This window comes from Gambusia affinis, linkage group LG23, assembly GCF_019740435.1.
Source record: "Gambusia affinis linkage group LG23, SWU_Gaff_1.0, whole genome shotgun sequence".
Lineage (NCBI taxonomy): Eukaryota > Metazoa > Chordata > Actinopteri > Cyprinodontiformes > Poeciliidae > Gambusia > Gambusia affinis.
In genome coordinates this window covers 9,030,928-9,054,781 of record NC_057890.1, presented here as the reverse complement: position 1 = coordinate 9,054,781, position 23,854 = coordinate 9,030,928, and the positions used below count along the sequence as shown (strand labels likewise).

Below are 23,854 nucleotides of genomic sequence, written 5' to 3'. Positions count from 1 at the left end.
ACTCCTAACCTCAGGTGTCTGCTTTGTGATTTTTCTCCCAATCTCTTGAGTGCTCAAAGCTGTCGTTGTCCCTGTTAGATGTGCACCTTGTCTCCCACACTTTTTCCCTCCACTCAACTTTTGATCCAAAATTACAGAAACAAAAAAAACCCACTAGAAATATACAGAATGTGACTGCAATCCATAAGGGAATTTTACTGTAATTGAATTACCACAAAAATGACATCTGAATGACATTCAGTTGTATTTAATTTTTAAGGAATCTTGGAAGCTCTGATCAAAGTCAGATTTTCTGCTGCTCCATGGCTATTTGTAGCTTCAAACCCACATCCGTTTTTAATCCCAAAAAAAATCCACACATTGACACCGTGACACCCCGTCTTATTAGTATATTGATTTCCTTTTCACTCCACATTTTCAGCCAGCGAGTGAAAGCTCAGTTCTCTATTGCTCCCGGCTCACACGGAGAGGCTTAGCCTGATTAGCAAATGGGGATTCTGCAAACATGACAACCAAACAGCCAGCATAACTCCCTTGGATATATAAATAGATAAATACATAAATACATAAACAGGCTGTGAAAAGCTGATTGCATTAGTCCCATCTGGTTTAGAGGAATCAGCGGCTGGAAATGAAATCAGTTCTGCTTTGGCTGCCAAGAGCTGTCACAATAGCCTGCTTTCAAATGATATTTCGCACACTAAATGCGCCACGCAAAATTGTTTTTAGATCATTGCATGTTATTTGTCCCCTTCATCTTCCGCCGCAGCAGCAGCAGCAGCAGCAGTTGTTCACCATGATTATATGAGCCAGCTGAATGATATCTAAATGAATAAACAGACTATTTACCCAGACCCACTGCCTTGTCATATTAGTGGCATCGTGCCTAATGGCTTTCTACCCAGCTGCTCGGTTTCTGGTACTTATTTCATAATTTCTTGGCTGTTTATCCTCCCAACATCCCTCCCATCCTCCCCAAATCTAACCAACTACCGCTTAACTTGTGCAACTGCCGCAAATTAACCTTCTACTGACTCATTCTCACTCTGTGAATTTTTCCTTTTCAATGCATTCCCATCACTAGCTGCCCATCATTACTTTCCCATAGCGATTGTCTTCGAATGGTTGGAAGACAATGAATATGTCAAAACTCCTTTATGCTGTAATTAAGTCACTGAAATATGAGCAGTTTGTGTTTGATCTTTTTGTTTTTCAAATTACCTATTTCCAGAGCCAACGGAAGACATACCGGCCCACATCATCATTTAGCCTCCACTGTACATCTTGGCATAGGATGCTTGTTCACAAATTCTCCCTTTGGGTATGTAGTTGGTGTGTAATTGTTATGAAGTCATTTTACCATTTTTGCTGCAGTTTTAAAACTGTGAACTTTGAAGATTTTTTTTCCCCCACTTGGAAAAATGTTTCTATGGGACTGAGACCAGGGCTTTGTGATGGTCTCACCAAAATATTGACTGTTTTAGTAGTCTTAAGCCATATTGTAAGTAATTTGGCAATATCAGAATCATTATTCATTTTATGAAAAAACAGTTATCTTGGGACTCAAAAACTGCTGGGTAATCCCATACTGTTTATACTTCCACATAATTGTTTGTCTGAATGAAAGTGGCGTTTTCATGAATCACAATTATCACAATCTGAAATGTAACTCAAGGAAGCAGGATGTCTGAGGTGTTACCTTAAAATACAGCAACGTGTGTGCCTCCAAAAACATGGACTACAATGATCTCATTATCTGAGCTCTGCTAAATTGTTTAAAAGCATATGGATCTTAGTGTATTTGAACGTTTCAATTTAAAAAAAAATAATTGAAAAAAAAAAGAAACTTTTCTGGTAATTCACATAGAAATATAAGTCAGATGTCTTTACTTTCAGGTGTGCTTGTCTTATGAAAAAAAAAATTGGTTCAAACTATGCATGTGTAGTTGTAGCTGGTTGTGAATATCTTGAGTTTTACTATATGTTGAATCAAAGCAGTCCACATCAGAACTGACAATTGAACAATTACAAGAAAAGGGATTTTCTTAGAGATGGAATACTTGTTTAGCATATTGTGTGAGCTTGGATTTTGCCAAGTTGTTTTTTTTTTCTTTTATCCCCTGTATATGCTGTCCAGGCCTGTCACTTTTAAATACAAGTATACCACAAGGCTTAATCTAATCTCTGGATTTTGTCTTGCATCACTCTAAACAGGCTGACAAGCCTATTCCCATTTACTTTGCATTCTCCCTGCCTTCCATGCAACCCCAATAATGATGAGGGAGGGGGGCAAAGGAAGCATTCATGCTTCATAACCCATCTAAAACCTGGATCGACTAAATTACTGGAGTTCAGGCTTCATTGTTTGTGTTTCATGCCACGGCAGTGATTGAGCATGCTGCCATTCTTTGCTGCTTGACTGGGCAGATTATAGCCAGGTATCAGCCGCAGCCAAGAAAGCGGATTACTTGTGTCCAAATAAAGATGTCAGTATGGAAACTTGAGATGCAATCATTTCCAGGGGAGGGGTAATTATGGAGGATCAAGCCCACCTTACTGTCAGAAACTGGTGCAAGATGAGACAATCTTTCCCTAATGAAGGATTTTACATATGAGGGGTGAGCAAAGGTACTTTTTCTCAATTCCGCTTTAGTTTCTCTCTTTCTTTTGTACTGGTCAGCTATTGAATTTGCTCAGGCAGTCTCTGTTAAAAGTCTCTTTAAAAGATGAAAATAGCACTCAGGACAGCTCAAGTGCAATGCTAAATGCTATTCACCTTTATGGATAACAGCATTGTACGATTTCACCCTAAGATGTGTGACGTAGTGAAATATAGCTCCCTGTATGTCTTTTCAGGAAAATGCACAATCATTAAAGCTTGCATAGAGAATAAATGGACGCTTTTAATGACTGACATCATATAGTCCTCTTAGATAAATTAGTCTGAGGTAAATGTGGCTCACACTGGATTTTTAATCCAATTGCACTAAACCACTTTTGTACCAGAGTATTAAAAGTGATAAACTTTTAACTGTTTATTTTTTAAGTTTATTTTTTTATTTTTTTTGTAAATGCATAACCAATGCCAGCTTGTTTTAGGGCTTGGAACAAAATTTTACTCTGGGTCTCACAATAAATTAAAATTAGTGCACTACTTCCTGCTACATCATCTGTTTTCAAACATTTATGCATTACACATACGAGATTTATTGTACATTTTAGGTGATTTGTAGGAGTGTAGGACATGAACACGGACACTCTAAAAATATTACACAATTACTTTAAAACATTGCAATAATGGCATGTTTTATGTGGTCTGATTTTTTTTAATCTGACTTCATTTACAAATAAAATAAAAATTGTAGTTTGTACTGCTCAGTTAATTTTTTTTGTCATTTTACCATGACACAACAGTAAACGTTAGGATATTTTAAGATTTTTTTATTAAGAAAATGGATGAAACTTTAAAATGTGATAAGACCTCTAAGAATATCTGGGCACGGGTTGACCTTCCTTTTGGACTACAACACTAAACATATAACCAAAGCATCTCAATGAGTTAAAGTTCAGACTGAAATTCAGTTGATGATTTGTGGAAGGAGGTTATAACCGATGTTTGCAGATACTGTCTGTCCAATCTGACTGAGCTCAAAATGTTTTGCAAAGAAGAGTGTGGGGGGGGAGGTTTCCCTTTTCGATATGCTAAGTAGGTAGACAAACCCCAAAAGACCTGCAGCTGTCCAGCAAAAAGTGATTCAACAGAACTAACTCAGGCAGGTCGAATACAAATGTGCACCACACTTGTAGATTTTTTTTATTGTGCAAACATGTCTTCAATGAAAAAGTTTGTTTTCTATCCATAGTGTATTATCATACACTATTTTCATCAATTAAAACATAAAAAAATTTAACTTTTCTCCTCCAAGTCAGTGCAATACTTGTTAAATGTAAAATATAATCTATATAATAAAACATTTTCTGATTCTCTGAGTTTTTCTGCTTCTCTCTGACGTGTTCAATTAGAAGAAAAGATGACTGTCTGTCACTGCAAATTATCCCAGCCATTTTTTTTTTCTTTTTTCAGTGTTTAACCCCTTTTTGACCTTTGGCCCCAACCTTGACTGTGACCCCCGGCGGCTTCGTAAAGGCAGAACACGAAAAACCAAAGATAAAAGCCCATCTTCTTCCCCGCAAACAGATCTGCTTGAACATGCCCGGACACATGCGCGCCCCCACGCTCCAAACGAGCGAATCTGCTTTATTATGACAAGCTTGTGCATTGTTCAGCCTACCAATACCCAATCACTCATTTTCCCCGCTAAATACTTCTCCCTCCCGATGGCTTCACTTGGCGCTCGGTCGAAAAGGTCACACAATTAAATGGCTAAGGCCTTCTGTTCATGTCACAGAATGGTGATGTATCACTCCGGGCTGGCTGTACGTGTACCTGACACACTGTGAGCATGAATATGATTTCAGAGATCATTAAAAATTTAACAGCATGACCTAATTACCCGAGCTCCCTATTCAGATTCTGGGCAGTAAGTGAAATGGAGAGAGAGGAAGAAGAAGGGAAAAAGGAGGAGGATCCTCTGTATGGCAGGTTGAGTCTAATCTGGAATCAATTATAATTATTTTATGTTGCTGCTTTGTCAATCAATATGAAATGAATCATAATGGATTGCTCAGGGTGCCTCCTACTGTACGTGTAGTGATGACGAACTGTCGTTTGCATGTTTGCGTTTAAGTGGATGAGGTTGGTGAGTGACATCATTTGTCTTAAAGGGATTTAGATTTAGGAGGACAAACCAACCACCACTATTCTCTCTCAAATCAACTTCCTCCTAGGCTTCCTGTACTTTTTTTTTTTACTACATTGATTTCGCCATATGGAGTCACAACCAAGGCGGATTACCATTATCTGCTGTTACAAAGCGTTTCAGGAATCGTTGACTGAAGTCATAAAAACCCAGAGCTTTTCATGTCTCCCTCCCCATCGATTTAACGCTTGTGAGAATGAATTGCAGATCAATTGGCTTTACCCCTGGGCAGACTTAATGAGCAAGCAAAACAAGGAGGCCCGTTGTTGGCCCCACTCGCACTTCATACTTTGTTTTTTCATTTTTTTTTCAGCAGTAACAGAACCAACGATGATGATGATGAAGTAGTATAAGAAAGAGGAGGAGGAAATGAGGCAATGATTTCCAGTTTCCTGCCCTCTCTTGACGCCTTTGAGTGCCGCTCGGATGGAGACTCTTTTTTTAACAAAGATGATTTAAGGGATCTCATTTTTCACACTTGACTTGCATTTGCATGACAACAACAAGGCCTCATTGTGATATTTTGTCTTGCCGTCTATGTGACAAATAACTTTAGTTATTTTTCTCTCAAGGAGTGGATCTCATTACTCACTTTTTAGGCCATTGTGAAACTGTTGCCTCATTTATTTATTTTTTTTTTCCCCAATTTGATTTTATTGGAGTGATTACTGTATAAGCAAATATTATAAAGCCTTGTTGGGTGTCCAGGTCTTGCAAAAGGGATGCGTTTTTGTAGAATTCAAAGTGCCAGATTAATGCTTAGTTACAGTAAAAATAATAGATACGGGAAAGAAGATTCTGTTTTCAAATTAAACTTTTTTTTTTTTTTGCCGGAATTCTATGCAATTCTGAAAACGAAAACATCCCGTTAGCACGAACAAACCACATGCTCAGTGAAACATGGACATGACCATGACCAGGATCAAGCTATGGTCATGCTTTCTTACAGTAGAAACGGGGGAAGCTTAGCTATAGATGACGTTAAATACAACAGAAAGAAAACCTGAGGTTGCAAAAGATTCAAGATGGGAAGAGAGACTTGGGACCGCCATGTTTATCCTATTGCGTCGTCCTGAGATGATCACTGTTCCACTGACTTGAATTTCAATCTTAATCTCGCTTTGTCCCTGGCAGCACTTTAACTGCCTGACTGATGCAGTTGAATCACTGCTGCCCTGGTTTTCATCCGTGCAAATCGCCCTGTACGTTTAACTCTCTGCCCACCTGGAATCAATACAGCATCTGGCAGTTTTGCAATCAGATGACACAGCAAATCTTTTAATCACCATCAATAGCCAGGAAAAGGCACTTAAGTCATTCTGCTAACGGTTCTCTGGCTGTCTTTAAAAAAACCAACAAAAAAAACCTTCCAAGACCTAAAGCTGACTCTTGCGCTTCCAGTGGGGTTTTTTCTGCTCAACCAGATTTCACAAAAGATTAAAAATGATTTACTTTTAATACTTAGATTACTGGTTAAATTTGTAAAAATTACAATGTAGTGTCTGTGTCTCAATTAAAAGCAAAACGATGTAAACCAAAAAGCATGTTTTACAATAGTGACAACAAGAACATGAATGAAAGTAAACGAAACACAAGGTATACACGGATTTATGATGAACGAGAAAATAACACATAACAAATGGATGTCGAGGACAAAGAAAAAAATCACCAAAACAGCAAGAATTGACAAAGATTTCCAAAACCAACAATTTTTCACGTCTTTCTTCATTTTATCCATTTGCAAGTCCACAAGTGGTTTTGCAAGCCAACTTTTCCAGCAATTTTTTTCTCTCCGTCCTTTTCTCTCCAACATATTACTTGGCAACCTGAAGCCAACAAACCTTGGGCCACTGTACCAAATCTCAGGAGAAACCCGCTGGAGTTTGGAGCAGCTGCTTCAAGGTCGCCATTTTCTGGTGATCTGGACCTTTAGTTGACTTCAATGAGATGGAGAAGGTATGAAGTAGAAAGAGTCTGACAGCAGGGTGGGGAAAGGGAGGGTGCACAGTTGAGGCACCAGTGAGCAGCTTCATGTTGAGCAGGAAAATTCAGAGCAACTGTAATTGCCCCACAATGTTTTAGACTTTGCGGTGAACATGTTTCCCTATTGTTCATGCAGATTTTATTATACCAATGGGGAAAGAAGAGGGAGAAAAAAAAAGCCTAATTTATTGTACAAATCTGCAGTCATTGGAAAAAAAAATAGCACACTGTTCTGAATATGCAGAAAGCACGTCAACAATTTGCCCGTACCCTGCCATTAGTCTCGCCTTCTCCTGCTCTTATCCTGCTTTCATTACTCTTTAGAAGAGAAAGGGAAATGGAACGCCGAATGGATTGCAATTCATTGGAGTTCCATTGTATGCTGTAATATACACTATTAAGTGGCAGCATATAGAAACAAACCTTTGATTAAATGGATTTGAATCACAAAGAAACAGCAAGACCCCTCCTCAAGTTTTCAGTTAATAAGGATTGCTTTTTGACTCTGGGTACCTGCGCATGCTGACTTTTGACACCCGCCGTTTTCAAGAGGGGTATTTCTGAGGACTCTCATATGGCGGCAACCCCAGATTAAATCAAGTCGACTGTAATAAAGTATAATGTTATATTCATTTTGTCATCATTACTGATTCCAGTGCACTAAAAGGCTTGTGGATTATAATGAATTTCAAATAAGTTCAGCGTGCTAATGGGAAATGACGAAGAGTCGTGTGGATTACTAATATTAGCTCGAGCTCTATGTTTCATAGACTACACTAGAAAAAAAGAAAATTCAAATAGGCTCTTTTTTTTTTTGTTCACGTTTCAAGTTGTACTTTGATCCTCCCCCAATTATTCGCCGTCAATAAGCGCTTGGTGATAAACCTGCAACCTTGTTCTGCATCTGTTTATTTATGTAATCCAAATTGTGCAGCCTGCAGCATGCGAGAATAAAGAGCGTCAAGCAGACGTTGCTCGAAAAGCAAGAGCAGATACGATTGAAACGAGGACAAAATAGGATAAATAACAATGGCTCGGGCTGCTTAAGAAACCCCGTCACTCTATACATAGAATTCAAGAGATGTATTTATCCGAGGAAGGCGTGCAAATCTACGCCAGTATCTCGACTGTTTGCATAATAGATTAGAAATTAGCATTTTTGTTCATTTTCCATGTATGCACAGTGCCTGGAAGAATAACACACCATGCATATCAGATCAGCCTGCCTACGATTTTGCGCAGTATATTATTTGACAATCTAAAATGTGTAATTTGCATGAAATTGCTTAATTAAAACACAGTCACTGGGGGTATTAATTTCTTTGTCTGACAGTGGAGTGTGGTGAGGGGAGAGCTGGGGAGATGTAAAAACGCTGTCAGATAGCGCTGTCACAGAGGCAGGGAGGAAATTCTGCCTTTTTTTTTTTTTTTTTAAACCCTTTTTACTAACGGTGGCACCGAGCGATGAGAGAGGATAACGCCTGCCCAGCTAATTTGGGTTATGGTGGTAAACGGAGGCCACTGCACTAGAAAGATACCACAGGAAAGGAGGGAGAAGGATGAGTGCATGTGTTGGGATGAAAGGCGGCAAGAGAAGGAAGAAATAACAGAGCTGCTTTTGTGCCATGGTATCATTATTTTCTCCAGGGGGAATTTCATACCACAGTCTATCACCATTAGGCTTCCAGATCACTTTTTTTTAATGTCAGTCATATGATTTTTCTGTAACTGCAAGCTGTTTAGCGATGCACCGATCAGAGACTGGTCTACAATCTGCAGTATTTGTAAAGAATTTGACATGCAAATATCACACAAAGAAAACCTATGCAGATGAAAAAATAAAAATAGTTTCCAAAAATTATTTTTGTCTATGAAGGCAATGAAGCTATCCAAATCGTCTTTGCTCAATGTGAAATATAATTGATTGCCTTGAACCAAATTTACTCCATCCAAAACCAAGATCCCAAAAAACCTGCAGGCCTCACTTGTCTCAGTTAAGGTCAGAGTTCATGATTCAACAATCGGCAAAAATGGAATCCATGGCAGAGTTCCAATGCGAAAAACACTGCAGACCAGAGAGAACACAGAGGTCCATGTCACCTTTCCCAAAAAAGAGACTTGGATAGTGTAATGTTATGGGGTTGCTTTGTTGTTTCAGGGCCTTCACACATTCCACACTTGATGAAACCATGGGATTCTTCTCTTTAGCAGGAAATCCTGATGTCACCATCAGAAGCTGTGTTTCCATGACTAATATGCCCAAAACCTTTTAGATGTTCTGCTAGTGTCAAAAAAGTGCAATTATGCAATTGTTGCTTCCATTAAATAAGAAATGCAGTAAAATCCCACTTGAATAAGTTTGTTCATACATTAAGTAATTACAAATCAGGCAGCACCTTCACCCTCCTATCGCCACCTCGTGTTTCCTTAGTATTTTCAACCTCTAGTAGTACATGGTTGATTACATGACTGGTGTGATGAGAAAAAAGTGTCTATTGCAGTTTTGCGAAATACACTAATCTTCATTCATCCCAGTGCGAAAACTTTTTACTGAAAGGTGTTTTTGGTTTTTTTAAATTGACATGTTTCAGTTAAACCAACTTATTTTTGTAAATCCAAATTGCATAATTTCATGGTAAAAGAAATTGACCATACAATTAGTGTCTTACTTCAAACCAGTGTTTTTCCACATGTTTACCTGTCTCTGCTCTTTCAGCTGATTTCACCAGCTCCAAACATATTGTTGTAAAGTACCATGAAGGCCTGGACAGATGTGCCACTTAAATGTGTTTGTACAAATAAAAACAAAGTTACATAGTTAAGAATTTTTCCAATACAATAGAGTTTGGATTTTATTAGGTCAGAACTGGGATTTACCATTTGTACTACTTTGCCCTAGGGAATATGAAAAATCAACTTACTGCATACTTTCACGAACCATAACTAAGTGAAAGTTGTGGCACTCACTAAACGCAGAGTTCCTGTTCTCAGCATTTAGGTGCTCTAAACTGTGAACCAATCATTTTAGGTTTTTCTTGGGGTTTTATACGTCATCTGGATCTCTAAGTAGCTAACATTGAGTCGTCTTCCTTCAGTATTGACTTCCACACTGAAGAGTACTTGCTTGATATTTTGATGTTGATATGCGTTCCCTGATCAGGAAAAGATCTTTTTTCTTTTTTTTTTTTTGCAATTTCCAACCTATTGGTGAGGCTAAAATTGTCACATTTCGGTCACCAGTCAATTTCATCGAGCATACCCCCTTTTATTTGATCTACATCCGTTCAGACGGTTAATATCTTCATACAAGTCCCACTCGCCCCTCTTCTCTTCTGTTACAGAACTGTAATTCTTTCTATTATGGGTTTTGTTTCTAAGATGAAATTAACTGCAGGAGCCACAATGTGAGCAGTGGATTGAAAACACCCTCTCATTAACTGTTGCCCAGCCTTCAGCGGCGGGCCGTTCGTAAATGTTGGGAATTGCGAGCGGAAAAGGGCAGAGAGGTAGGCGGAGGATGAACCAAAGAGATTCAAAGGGGAGAAAGGAAAAAAAATAACACAGGGAGGAGGAACTCTTTGGAGCATGACAAGCGAGATTAAAACTCCTTTCCCCATTTCCACTTGGCCCTGTTTCTGCATGTGTGCAGCCTGCACATCTGTACCCTTTTGTCTTAAATATCAAAGGCAGCAAAAGCACGTTAACGTTTCAGTAATTCAAAAGTTACAAGAGGAGGACATGGGAGGGTGAACGGTGCAATGAAGAAGTTATCAAGCTGAGAGAGTCAGGGGTTTGTGTTTCTTTCTTTCCTTGTTTCTTCCTGTCTTTCCTTCTTCCTTTATTTCAGAGCAATGCTCAGGGGACTTGTTTGCCATCTCTTGTTTTGGACTATTTAGGGGCGCCGCTTGCAACAGTCGAACCCAAAGGGAGAAATACTGTCCAACTACAAAATCAGAAAGGGAGGAAAAACCATAGAGGAGACGAAAAGTAAGCAAGATGGTGAAAGGAAGAAGTCAAACGATAAAGCAGCGACTAAGACGGGAAAAGAAATGTATATATCGGGTAACCTGAATTGAGGCAGACAGGCGGGCAGGCAGGCGGGTTCAGTAAGGGGTCCTTGTCACTAGTGTCAGCAGCGAGGTTGAAAACAGAGACAGCGGCACCGAGGGCAGGCTAACAGTGACAGGACCTCCGCTGCAGCCGTGACGGCCAGCTTCACTGGGACCTTAATTGGTCCTTTGATGTTGCTGGAAAAGGTGGTGAAGTCGATGGATATGGGATCTGTCCCCCTCTGCTCACATATCATTATATCACTGTGTATTCTGTGTTTATTTATGAATCGGACCCTTTTTTTTTTTTTTTTTTCCAATGCTCCTAAAGGAGCAGCCTATTTAATGCTACTGTCACTTTTTTTCCACCGTTCTCTCGTTCTGTTTCGTCTTTTCCCGGTCTTGATTTTGAAACACTTTTTAAAAAAAAGTTTTAGTCTCTTTACCCCATTTAAAGTAAACAAAAAAGTTCTAATACAAGATTTCTTCAAAGTTTTTCAAACTGGGCGTTGGTTTTAAACGTCACCCTTAACACCACTTATTACTACTTTTGTTTAGTTCATGTTTTATTTTCAGATATCAGAACTTATATTGTAAAGACATTTAAGACAACTGCCTCTTTTGTAATTTTTGCACAGGTGTTTGTCTTTCATCTTTTCTGATATACTCCTATCCCCATTTTACATTTGTTCTTAAATTTATTTTTGATTTAGGAATGATCTTGCAACCTTCATATAGTCAGAGGTTTCTTTTAATTGACTTTAGCACATTTCCCCAAATGGCTCGGTTGGAAATGATTATTCAAAAACTACTTTTGCTTTCGGCTTTCTTTGTCTCTCCATAACAGTTGTTTGATCTTAACCACTCAAGTAGGACGGAAAGCAAGAAGAAGATATCCCAGAGTCACCGTAAACAGTATCCTACTGATAAGAGAGTGATTTTTAACTCTTTGAACGGTTGGAATCACCCTAAACAAAGGGGTTCATGGATATACTTGTTTTATTATTCCATCTATGTTTATTTTTTAAATATTAGATATTTTGCATCAAGCCTGACAACTTTTCAGTTCACACCTGGCTGAAAGTGCTGCATGTGATTCTGTTTTATTTATATTCACTTTATGTGCTCCTGCATGGCCGCATGAAGGCGGCTTAAAGGGTCACCCATGTTAACGAGGAAAGGGTTTGTTTGCACGTGGATGCATGCGTGTGCGTGCGTGTGTGTGTGTGTGTGTGTGTGCATCGACACCCCCGCTGTCTCTACTGATCAAATGGCGCAACAAGGGTAAGTCCTGCTAATGTGGGGAGCTGTTTAGAGCCAGGGACTCCTTTTGAAATGATGATGATAATGGATTCAGTCCTCTCATTAATGGAGTCCGAGAGCTCATTAGGCGCCAACAAATAAGCTGGCGCAGGAAATGCCAAGTACCCCCATCTGCCTCTGTCTCCCATTTCATCCATGGATGTGACCATGTTACTGTCATTTAGCTCAAACCCTCCTGTTCCTCTCCACAGGCACAAACACACAGCAGGGGGTGGGGGCACACAAGCACACACACCGACAAACACACACACACAGCTATATTTTCCAGTCCTTAGCCTGATCTACAGTACCCAGCCTCCCAGACAAAACTTCAAAGTCGCCCAGCCTTGGTGCACTCTGCTGGTACTCCCTGGGAGATGCTGGGCTGTGGGGTCATGGGATCAAGAGGATTGAAATTGATCCCGTCTCTTTGGTCTTGCTCGGCTCTCTTTAGCCTCTTGTCATCACGCTTAGCTCCCTATAGAGGCCGTGCGATGATCCACCTGCAAAAACCCGAGGGGGGAGAAGAATGAAAAAATAAATAAAATCCCATTTGTGTCGTGTTTTCCTCTCGCTGCCTTCTCAGATTAGAATTTTTTTCCTCTCTCTCTCTTTCTCCACCTTCATCAGCAAAAGCTGACAGTTGCAGAGCGCTGCGGCACCAGCCGTCCTCACCTCCGCATTCCATCTAGGTTACTTGTCGTTGTGCAGTGTAATTTTTGGAGAAACGAAAGGGAAAAGAAAGAGATTTGTCACCGGGAAAGGGGAATAGTGCGAATGAAGTCCAGACACAGTTGTTCGTCTGGGTACGTTTAATCATTGGTCTCCTGCGTTCTGTGTGCGAGACGGCTCTGACTGAATCCTGTAGCTGCCTCGTTCATAATTTTAACCTCGCCATCTTTCCTTATCTCACTCAACTGTGACAGCCATGAGCAGGACGAGCACCGATAGGTGGAAAAAAGTCTTCTTTTGGGGTGGGAACTCTTCAGCTCAACAGACTGCTAGAAGGAAGGATGAAATATTAGAGGAGCTAGAATAGAGTCAATTTCATGTTCTGTAGTGTCGACACCCCTTAAAAACACCCTCCTACTTCCATTTATTGCAGTTGTTTTTTAAAAAAATAGACCAACACATAGTAGTAAAACATAATTTTTAAGACAAAAACAGAAGTAATTGTGCTACTATTTACGCTGATAAATATAAATTCATCCATCTGAATTTAAAGGCAAACTTCATGGCTTCAAAGAGTGCAATCGTGAATCCTAATTTTGAAAAAAATTTACTATTTTGAGTTGATTTGTTGCCAACTAAAACACATATCTTAAAATTTCAAGTTGTAATGCAACAATATGCGTGACTACCAGCGGTATGAATACTTTTGCAGTGCGCACCACCATTATGTTAATAAAAGGTATCTCCCAAACAGGTCCCAATTCATGCAATGTGAATTGGAATTTCTTGCTTTCATGCCGCACTGGAGCATCCAAGATCCAAGAAATAAGACCTCAGAATTGACAGTTAAAAAGTCTTTAATGTCTGCTTTAATCAAGCAGCTATCTGAGCCCAACAAGAGCCTTCCATATACAGTGCGTTACAAAAAGACATATTGAAGATGACTAAGTCTTATCTTTTCCATTCCCTCTCCATCAAGGAAGGAAGTGATAGCTCCTTGTCAGGGAGGAGGAGAGATCAGAGTAGGAGCTCCCCGAGAGCGGAACTCACAAGGGTCCACTCCAGCCTCATAAGGGCTCTGTTATCCACCATAATGAGAGACAGTAGAGGTATCAATCACCGCTTGCCATTCTTTAACTAAAATGCATTCAAAACTTTACCTCTCTCCCATTTTTTTTTTTTTTTGCGACATATTTTTTCATCGACTATTCATTCATTAAAAAATGAAGCGAAATAGCACGGCTGTGATAAGGGGAATGCGTTTCCTTCTCGCCCTTTTTGCATTATAATTATGGGCTTGAGGGATATCAATTAAATGTGTCCAATTACAGAATGCTTCACAACTAGAATATGAAGTTGCACCTCCTTTTTTTTTTCTTTTTTTTTTGATCTATTTACTCGCAGCTGAGGCAACAGAGACGAAGAGGCAGTGGGAAGTTTCAAAAACAGCCTCTGTTCCACATGAAAGGGGCATTTGATCATATTTTTTTATTTTTGTCTTAAAGAGAAAAGCTTGCCAATGAGGAGTCATTCCCCATTAAAGTCAAGCAAAATTATCAGGACTGCATTAAGGAGCTTTAAAAAAAAAAAGAAGAAGAGATATGTATCATGCATGTGGATATGCATAAACATGATGGAGGAGCTTAAGTAGAAAATGAGATCTGATGCCGTAGTGAAGAAGAGAAAACCGGCATGCTCAGAATGCATTTAAATTTAAATATTCATGTCATTATAATTCTGAGGAATGTGGAGCGACCGTATGATATTTTATTGAGGAGGTTTTAAAAAATGAATGCTGTCCCTACTCCTTAATAAAAATCCCAGGCTTTCACTCTCAGTAGTCAGTCACAGACTACAGTGAGTCTCTGGTTATGAGGTGGGACAAAACGGGTGTGGTCAGTGGAGAAGGAGAAATGTTTGTATGCAGTACCTGCAAAATATCAATATAGTCTCACTTTAGTGGCATTTTATCAATCACTATTATTTGTGTGTGTATGAGAGCAAAGGAGTCTAGATGAAGATGGCGTATTATTTTTAGAAGTTTTGGCAACTTAATGTCTAGAAAGTGTGGCTTGAATTTCTTATTCTGCCCCTTTTGCTGTGGTTGCAGCTTCAGGTCTTTCTGGGAGTATCTATGTTATGGTCCGTCCAGTAAGGCACAAGGACAAAGGCATATATAAAAAAATATTTTCTGCACAAGCATCACCCATCTGGAGAGTGAAATCTTGGCCCATTATTCTCTGTACAACAGCTCAAGAGTGGATGAAGAGCATCTGTGAACACCGGTTTTTAAGTCGGCTGGATTTACGTCTGGATTTTGACTGGGGCATTTGAATTCATGAAAATGCCTCGATCCAAAATATTCCATTTTACCTCTGGTTGTGTGTTTTGGGCTGTTGTCCTGCTGGCAGGTAAACCTCTGCTTGTGGAGTGCATAACTAACAGCTGATTTGTCAATAGATTCCCTAACCTGAGCCATCTCTGTAGATTGTCATAAGCTTCTTGACTGTTTCTATGATCAACACAGCATAGTGGATGGTGTGTGTGTGTGTGCGTGTGTGTGTGTGTGTGCGTTTCATGTTCGTCTCTGCATATAATACAGAGAAACTTACAACTGTAATGTGACCAAGTCTTAATGTTCAAAACTTTTCCAATAACATGAGGATATTGGTTGTCTAAACCACAGAAGTAAGGATAACTTACTATAACTTTTTTTTGCCTGTATCCATAAATATTAGTTTTATGTAGTGATTTATTTTTGTTTGGAGTGCCTCCATTCAAAGTTTTCTTGGGGGTGGGGGGACATCCTTTATTCATTTTGCGAAAATAATCCAGCTTCTGTTATTGTGAAATTATCCCTCCTACCTTCCTTTGGCAACTTCTGCTCCAAAAAAACAGAACGCTTACAGTAATCAGCCATCATTCAACTCAACCAATTTGGTTCCTACGAATTAAAACTATAATGAGGCCACTTCTAGTTTTCATCTACTCAAAACATCTTGTGCAATGAAATCATTATGTTCTTAGTCTCCATTTCAAACAAATTTGACCTGGAGGAGGATCCCGTCCAATCTTGACCGCCCTCCAGCCAAATTAAAAATGGTGAGGAGATAGATTGAAAGAAGCGGCGGGGGATGTCTCAGTGGTGATATTGTTTGACAGACAGGGGAGGCATACCATGTGCACAAAGACTCAGGGCCGTTTTGTGGAAGAGTGGTTGCTGGCGATGGTTGTGCTGGTGCCGCACCAGGTGGGGATAAACATCCCGCGCCCCTCTTCATGCTAATTATCTTTTGTTTGCCCTTGATAATCCCGAGGCCTGGTGTGCTGCCTGTAATGAAAACCCTGAATCACAAGGTCTACATTGAACGAAAAAAGAGAATGCTGTTGTCATTACCACATCATCAAGCCATGATCAATAATAAATGAAATGCACATTAAGTGTGTAGAGGCAGAAGTTTATGAAAATGACTTGTGTGACCAGATTAAATTAGAACCCTTATTACTTCGCTTTTTGATGTAGTGTGTCTGAGTAATTACAAAATGTTTTGGGGTTTTTTTAAAAAAAAGAAAAAGAGTGAGAGGGAGGGAGGGAAGAGATGAGGGAAAAGCAGGGAGTTATAAAATTGAATTTATGTTAAGTCTGCAGGACTTAATGCATTGCTCCAGATAACACTTTCTTAATTTCCTTCATTTTTTCCAAAGTAAGGCCCTTAGAATTTAAATAAAGCCCAGACAGTCACCTAAAATACCATGTGAAATAAGCATTAAATGCAACAATGTTGTTCTCTTTAAATATGCTTCTTCTAGGGCTACACCATATATCAAGAACAATCCACTTCATCCACAGAAATATACATATTTCTAAACCCAATGCTCTAGTCAGCACTGTTGGAGCCACAGTCTGGAAGTGGAAAGAAAATTTCATCATAAAGCAACCATGATCAGACGGAGGAAACAAAAATAACAATAACAATCTATATCATGCAGCAAAGGCTAACCACTCCTGAAGATAAAGTAATTTAAAGCTCATTTAAAGACTATTTAAAGACATCAAGAAATCAAGTCCTTGCTGGTCATTTTGACAACCATTGGGTAGGAATGTAGTTTAGCCATTTGAAACCAGTTAAATGTTTTGGATTTCTTTGCACACACTAGTTTAGAGGAGCAGCAGCACTGTGCATCATCCCAAACACACTGTATCAACAGATGGGTTTGAAGGTGGGAGCATTTTGTTATCGGGCTATTTTTCATCATTTACTGCTGAAAGATTTCATGTAATTAAAGCATAAATTAAAGATGATCTATCTAAAATGTAAGAAATATGATATAACCAAGAATGCATTTGTACTAAGTTTGGGTAAATATTGTGTTCAAAACCTAATCCCAGCGTGGTTTCACATCATTTCACTTAACATAATTTATGGAATTTTTGTGTTGCAAAGATTATTTGGGTTGCTTTCGACATCTGGTACAGATTTTATGGTAATGGCTTCATTAGAATTTTGTCCAGTTAGGAAAAACTCTGACACAGTCGAAACTTTCTTTCCCTGTGTACGTTCCTTTGTGTTGAGTTGTAGGAGTCAACGTGTTTTTGCATTGTGAATTAAAATAAAAGTGTAATAGCTAAGCTATTGCACACAAATCTTCTGGTGCCACTTTTCTTTGTCCCTGACAAAGCTTTACGATTGCCATAAATCTCTCAGCCCAAAAGTGTTGAAACCTGCTGCTCCATTAGTTTACAACTCCACCCAGGCTTTTTTCCCCCTCTGTTCAGAGAATACACCAAGACGAGGCATTGGTTATGGATTACACCCATATAAATCACAGCCTCCTTCATCTCTGCTCTGATAGAAGCATGTCATGGTGAATAAGCCAAACAAGACGGCTCCTCAAGAGGCTGCATCTGCGTCAACATGGTGTTTTCCGATAAACCCAGTCAAAGGCTTTGTCAGGGGGATTAGGGCATTGGAAGGCAGGGTTTCTGGAGCTAATTATCTGTATGTTAATGGGACATCGCCACATTATTCTGTCTGTTGTTTGCGTGTGTGTGTGTGTGTGCGCGCACGACGGATCAAGGAGGAGTTCACGCCGGAGAGGGAGGGAGTTTCTCGAAAATGACATGTACGCCGGTGATTCTCATTTGTTCAGGGGAAGTTTTCAAACTGTGGAAACGATGTTATTACACTTTTGCCACAATCGTGCCTGTGTAATGTGCTATTTGCCATGCCGGCCCCGGATTTCGCAGATGGAAATTAGAGGGAGAAAATTGCCACTAACTACTCAATTACGGCGCTTGATGGTTAGGCTGACCCCAGTTGGCAGTGGTGGCAACACGGAGCCAATCACCTTCCCGAGATGGCATTAAATTAGAATAGGGAAGAAGGACAATTGCGCATATTCATCGGAGAAAGACATTCGAATTACCTCAGATGCTTTGGCTTCATATTGAACAATTAAGTGCAGCGATGGGATTTTATGGGATAGTTTGCAGGCAAAGCGTTGTGCTAGTGTGGCGAAGACACTGCAGGAAGAATCCGTCCTTGGATTTTCAATACAACAATTAAAGGGGACGTTTGGTAATTTGGAAATTGCAAGAAAGCCTGCATTGTCCATTAATTCTCTGACAATTAGGGAAACACTGATGTGGTTGAAAATGTTTGGTATGTGATATTCATTAGGCTGGATGCCACTTATTCATGTTGGATGAATTAAGCTGCGATCATGCCTGAGCAGTTGCTTTTCTTTAGAGGAGGTAATTTGATTTAATTCATTCGAATGTTATTCCAAATCAAAAAAGTTAATGTCTCGTAGCCCGCTCCCTGGCTTTGGTCTGTGCACTTAAAAAATACTTTTGATTTCCTGCGTTGCTCTTGCCTTAATGTTTATGCTGAACTTGCAATGAGTAAATTGGGGTATCACGCTTGTGATCGGGATAATATTTCACATTTAAGTCGATGTTTGCGCTGCGTGTGTTGTGTTTATCCAGCTGGGAAAGATGATCCCTCCATGGCTGGAAAGTGTAATGCAATTACCTGATTTGTTTTCCAAAGATCACTCCCACCCCATTGGAAGGGTAGGTGAGGGGAGCGGGGGGGGGGGCAACATTTAAAACCATTATATGCATTATATTCTTTTCCACCCCTATGCACCAGTTGGACAAGAGACGGTGTGTTCGGTTCCAGTAATGCACACAGTATCAAAACACCAAATTTAGAAACCACCTCTGTCTGGAGTTTCATCTCAAAACTGTTAAACTGAGCATTGAAATTGGGCACTTTCTCTAAACAGGAGATCACAGCTTCGTATTCGGAGCCAAAGTAAGCCAGAGCCAGCAGCGGCAGCAGCAGGCCTCTGCGGTTTCACCTGACAACTTGGAAGTCGGAGGATCCTCCTACTCATGTTCTGTTTTTCTCCAACAGAATCCGCCGCATCTGCAAGTCTGTAATCAGTATAAACCACAGTTTAGCTACGACGTGTTTTCCCCTGCCAAGGGTTCACATGTGTTTACATTGTGGTGGCAGACAAAAGCTTTGGCTAACTGTACAAGGGGAGCAGCGTTCTGGCAGCCACCGAAACCACTGGCAGGCTCAATGCACATTTATCTCAACTATATCGCTAAATCAATGGCAGCTTTCATAAGTGAAGTAAGTTTTGCTCGTAACTTTTGGCGCTTTTAACTGTTCGTGTTTGTTTGTCGCAGTGCCCTGTAAAAAAAAAATAAATAAATAAAACATGTTTCTTCTTAGTCAAACCACAATTCTATTTATTTTAATAGAGCCATAAGTCATAGATAAACACAAAGTAGTGCATGCTTCCGAAGAATTTAGCTAAAACATATATATATATATATATATATATATATATATATATATATATATATGTCCGTGTGTTTAAAATACCATATTTCCTTATACTTTACACTGCTTTTATTCTGGTGTATTGTACAAAACTGAATCTGTTGGTTGGAGGTAAAGTGTGTGAATAAACCTGTATTTGTGCATACTTGAAGTAATGAAGTGCACACAAGAATGCAAATTATGCAGAAATGCTGATATAATTCTAATCTGCTCTTGCCACTTAAGGCAAAATGGCGAGAGCAGCTAAAGCGGTTTCATCCAGTGAGGGGACTTTTGGTAGGCACCTTCACACCCTCCTAAACACACACATTTAAACAAACAAAATTATTCCTAGCTGAATCTGTAATGCCACTGATTCAGTGACTTTTCAAATGACTTTTTTTCTTCTTCTTTTTTTTATTTTTTATTTATTCGGCCCCAGCTGTTTGCTTATGCATCGTCACCAGAGGGGCAAAAAGAACATACCGGCCCTCCTTCCATATTCAGTAGGTGTAAGAGATCAAAACATTTTCATCATTAAAATGCTTACCATTTGTGGCCTTTGTAGTGCAAGAATATACAATAGTTTTAAATCTCCCCGTCCTCCCGGAGAGCAAAACAAAGAGCGCTATTAGTTCTTTATAGTAATGGAACGGCATCCCAAGGTTCTGCGTAGGGACATACCTTTTGGGATCAATTATGTGGCCACGGGCTCTTTTTGAAAGAGCTGCACCTGATTAAAACTCCGCCGGTTTCCCAAGGTCCCTTTGTCTGGAGTGCCGAGGCCCTCGCTGCGGCTATTTATTAGCATATTGTCTTTTAAAGGTCATTGTCTGTTTTGCAAAGCCCCACTCTGTCTACAGTGGGTTAATGTCAGATTCACTTTCCATTGTTAAGCAGAGTTCTCTTAAATGTGTAAAGTTGTCTTTTTTTTTTTTTTTTCTCTTTTTTTTTTTAAGCCACCTCTTGGACAGCTGTTGATGGATGCTCCAGGAAGAGCCCACATCCTTGCGGGTAGTCCTCCAACTGAACATCATGGGTTGCTGTCACACCCAATAGCATCTTTCTGCAGCTTTTTTACATTTCTTTCCACAACCTCACTGGCAAGGAGCCTCCCCAAACGTAATGTGAGCTGTTATCTTTGTCTGCACCAATTGTCTCAGCGGTGCCTTGACAAAAGAAGCCGGCATGTTGAACACTGGCACACATCAAAGAAAAGCTGTGGAAAACTCGGACTGGCTAGCAGGGCTCAGTGGGGCACACGGTGGAGCGTTGAGGGCTTTGTGCAGAAGAAGCTGTTGGAGAAGGTGTTAATGGAGAGCTGAGCATACAGAGTCTCAGTGGTACAGAAAGCAGAGGAGACCTGCCTGTTTGCCTCAGATGTGGTAAATGTTGGGTCCCCATTGACTCCATTAGAGATTCATCTGGCTTTTACGAAAGGGAGCACTAGAAGAGTATGATATGAGTTTAAGAAAAAGGGGAGAAGAAATTCAAAGGAAGGATGGGTTTCCCTTTTAAATGTTTAACTTTTGTAAAATTGTGTGGGCGCGCATGAGAAATCATGGGCTAAACCTTTAAAACAAGCAAAAATCTTGTTTTATCTTTAACTGTACTGCTATAGTTTCTTTGAGAATTTACATGAGATCTGGGTTGCATTTGAAAGCAGAGTAAATAAGTCAGTGAACATTAACTTAATCATAAACACATAATTGACCTGCTAGTGTAATTTTAATGACCTTATCTTTAGTTTGGGGGAATATGAGGCCATGACTGCTTATGTAACTCTAAAGAGTCTCTTAGATAGTGACCCGGAATTAAGAAGAGCAGGAAAAAAAGCCACTTCTCTCTGAGAAATGAAAGGCAGACTGATATTGTACAGGAAAAGCTAGGATAAAACTTCAGAAAATAGAGAGGATTATTTTCTTAGATGACACCACATTTCTTATTTGGAGATTTGGACAATAGAGTGTGAAGAGTAGAAAAGGTTACGTAATACTGGCAGTTGAGTATCCTGGGATCATTTATGTATTAGTGTTACCTGAGGTATCACAAAGTGTGGTGCCAAAATATTGCCGTAAATAAACTTTATCAACAACCCAGCAGCAAATTTATGATTAACAAAGTTTTTTTTTTTCCAGCACAAGTGAGCAAATGGTACACTATAACACCCCATTAGCATGGTACACTGACCACTCATTTGTCCACTTCAGGTTGTGAGCTAGTCAGAGAGTTACTACGGCAGAATCCGGACCCAACACCTGGGATCATCTCTGTCTGGAAAAGTGCAATCCCTGGATCAGATATGATACCGTCCAGAACCCTACAGCTCCGAAGCCTCTGATGGCGGACCAAGCTTCAAGTGGAACCAAGGTGGGTTGAGTCAACCGACAACAAGAAAATGTTTTGTTTTTTTGTGTCTGTTTTTCCCATTAGTAAATGCCAGCTCTACTTCTTAAAAAAATGAGATGCTGTCTGACTGTACAACGTTTCTATTCACTCTATAAATCTGTTGCACACAATGATCTCTTTATTCTGGTTGCTTGTTCCTGACGAGTTGCTGTACTCTGCCTCTCCGCAGTTTGAAATGTGATTTTTCCTTCTGTTAAAAGAACACACAAAAAACTCATAGCTTCTATTAAAACTTGGTTGTTTTAAAAAATTTGAAAGCTGAGTAGCAAACTGACTAACCAGATAATCACAGGGGTGAGACGCAATTCAATACGCAAGTGATGTGAGGAACAGTATGTTCCTCACATCACGATCATACAGTTAGAAGCATTAGCAACATTTTATTTCTTTTTAAAATAATGAAAATTGTGTTATACATTTATTTCCACTTGGCCGTTCCCATTTAGGTCTATAGAAAACCCACCTCAGATTTACTACAAGTGTAAAATTAAGACAGGATTAAAGTTAATACACTATATGCATAAAAAGTTCAAATAAATCTATTCATTTACTACCATTTTTCAATTACCGTAGATGAATCTAAATATTTTAATAATCTATTGTAGTGTCTCCAGGCAAAGACTGAATTATATAGCTCTATATTTTACCTGTTATCTACATGCTATGTTTAGATAAGATGGCAGTGTATATTCTCATTTACAGCAAGCGGTGATACAAGTCACAGGTGTGTTGTGCTACAGTGTGACTTTCTAATTTAATCATGTATATAATTTCCATATGAAATACCTTTACATTTTTGCCTGATTTATTATTTTTAGGTCAAGATCTTATATAGAATATAAAACATATTGAATTTGTTTTTGATTTTACAGAAATATTAAGACATTCTTTAATAACAGTTTTTTTTTCTCTTTGTCACAAATAGAAAACTCCATTCTCTTTATTGCTGCTTTACTCTTATTGCATCCAACAGAAAAAAAAAAAAAAAAAAAAAAAAAAATCTTCCGTTTTCAGTAGTTCTTACTCCACCTAAAAAACAAACCAGCATGGTTGTTGCATGATTGTTTAAGCATGGTCAAGTTAAGTAGTTTACCTAATTTGTAAAAAAATAAATAATAAATAAAAAGAGAGAGAGATCTAGCCATCTAAACTACTTTTGCAGCTGTAACGGAAATGGGAAAATTGGCCTGACTCTGACAGTTGTTGCAGTAGCAGTGATAAAGATCAGAGAAAGACTAAAAAAGATGTTTCAGATGGCAAAAAAGTGCTGTTGTACAATGTGGAGATAATTGTCTTCCTGTTTTTATGAGGATAAAAGTCTGACGGAGGCAAAAAAAAAATGTATATAGGTGAGCATTGCATCTGATGAGAGATCAAGAGACGACAGCGACTTTGGTTTAAATGTGCTGTTCCTTAAAGTCTGCATTTATGCAGAAGTGCCACTTTGACAAATTTATGGAGGAGTAAGGGAGATGATCTCTGCATTTTGGGTTCACAGGGGAACGAGACGCTCAGAGTTATGCATATCGTTGAAACGGAAGGACTCCACTCTCTCCTAGTGGGATGACTTCACTCCGACTTGGTCGGGACGGGTTGGGCTGACGCTGTGCAGATTGTTTAAAGGTTAATGTGTCACTTTATGGTCAATATAAGAACACCATTCACAGAGGGTCCCCAGAAGACATTGGTGGTGTGTGTACGTACTCCCCATCGGAGCCAGGCACAGCTGGAAACAGTGGAAGGGTGTGTGTGCGTGCGTGTGTTGCGGTGGGGATCATGA

General features: G+C 39.5%; 1 long non-coding RNA gene across 1 annotated transcript in view; it reads left to right on the top strand.

The window, feature by feature from the left end:
• LOC122826715 overlaps positions 1–21,144 on the top strand; it is a 75,818-nt gene extending 54,674 nt beyond the window's left edge. Inside the window, exon 4 of the long non-coding RNA XR_006369847.1 lies at positions 20,625–21,144. This is a non-coding gene — a long non-coding RNA (uncharacterized LOC122826715). The remainder of the gene's footprint in view (positions 1–20,624) is intronic.
• Positions 21,145–23,854: the final 2,710 nt, after the last annotated feature.